We start from the raw sequence: 1,806 nt of genomic DNA, 5'->3' as shown, positions 1-1,806 counted from the left end.
GTATATGTTCTACGCCGAAGTTGCCTATATTGTTACTACATTGCTGTTTTCACCTTCGATACACTGCTGCGAAACATTTACGAGTTTTCAACTATCGATACAATCCTTGAGGCGGAAGGCACATTGCGTTGGTTCGGTTGCCGGTTGCGGTTGGTCACGTTGGCTTCGGCTGTCGCACTAGTTTTTCGGTCAGGTAAAAAGCCCTAGTATATGTCTACACCGAAGCTTTGGACAATCAGCCTGCTACACCAAGACATTATTTCTTCCCCGAACGTGCGAGGTCGCCAAAATGCCGCTGAAGAAAACAGAGAAGTCGACATCGGTCCGGATGCTTCAATCGAAATTGAAGGGTCTACACTTATCCTTTCATAACATCGTGAAGTTTGCGGAGGAGTGCAGCACCAACATATCGGTCAACCAAATAACAGTTCGTTTGGAGCGATTGGACGAGCTTTGAGAAAAAATTGGCGATACCATCAGTGAAATCGAGGGCCACGAAGATTTCACTAGCGAAGAGGAGGTTTTTCTCAAGGAAAGGGCTGACTTTGAGAACAAGTACTACGATGTTAAATCCTATATGTTAGATAAGGTTAAGGAACTTCAGGGTAATGCTGCTTTAGAGCAATCAACGCGCAATGTTGAAGGGTCTCTCCCAGGTTTGGTTGATCATGTACGTCTACCACAGATCAAATTAAAGTCATTTGATGGAAATATCGACGAGTGGCTCAGTTTCCGGGATCTTTTCACATCGTTGATCCACTGGAAAACTGAGTTGCCTGAAATTGAAAAATTTCATTACCTCAAGGGCTGTCTTGAGGGTGAAGCTAAAGCCTTGATAGATCCTCTGAAAATTACAAAGGCGAATTACCAAATAGCATGGGATACTTTGGTGAAGCGCTATCATAACAATAAGGTCCTAAAAAAGAGGCAGGTTCAGGCTCTTTTCAAATTACCAACATTGGGCAAGGAATCGTTGGTAGAATTGAGGTCGTTACTGGAGGGTTTTGAGCGGATTGTCCAAACCTTGGACCAGGTGGTTCAAGTAGCAGACTACAAGGATTTGCTTCTCATCGATCTTCTCAGCTCACGTTTGGACCCAGGTTCTCGTCGCGCATGGGAAGAAGCGTCATCTGCCAATGAACAGGACACCTTGAAGGATTTAGTCGAATTTGTTCAGCGTAGAATTAGGATTCTAGAAGCTTTACCCATCAAATCAGTTGAAGCGAAATTAGATTCTTCGTCTGGAGCGAGAAAGGTGCCAGGACAATTTCGTTTGGGGCACAACGCGATTCAATCAGGTGGAACTAGATGCCCGGTGTGCTCAGCGTCGCACTGGTTGCATAATTGCTCAACGTTTCAAGGGATGCCAGTTTCACAACGAGAAACAACAATTCGTAATAACGATCTCTGTCGAAATTGCCTTGCGAGAGGTCATCAGGCCCGGGATTGCACCTCCAAATATTCATGTAGGCAATGCAAAGGTCGTCACCACACTTTGGTGTGCTTCAAGGCAAACGGGAAGCAACCAAGAAGGACTCCGTTCGTTCAAGAAGGTGGAAAATCTAGAGATGGTGGAAATTCTTCGACTCCCAGTACAGATCAGGCGGTTTCTAACACGGCGGCCAACGAAAGGGTTTCTTCAAATACTGGTCGAGTAAAGGAAACAAGGATACTTCTCGCTACAGCAGTGGTTCTCATCGAAGGTGAAGGTGGAGTCAAATGTCCAGCACGAGCGTTGTTAGACTCAGGCTCCGAGTGTAATTTTATGTCGGAAAAATTATGCCAGATGTTGAAGGTTACGAGAAA

Source organism: Uranotaenia lowii, chromosome 3 (genome assembly GCF_029784155.1).
Source record: "Uranotaenia lowii strain MFRU-FL chromosome 3, ASM2978415v1, whole genome shotgun sequence".
NCBI classification, from domain to species: domain Eukaryota; kingdom Metazoa; phylum Arthropoda; class Insecta; order Diptera; family Culicidae; genus Uranotaenia; species Uranotaenia lowii.
This window is presented reverse-complemented; position numbering follows the sequence as displayed.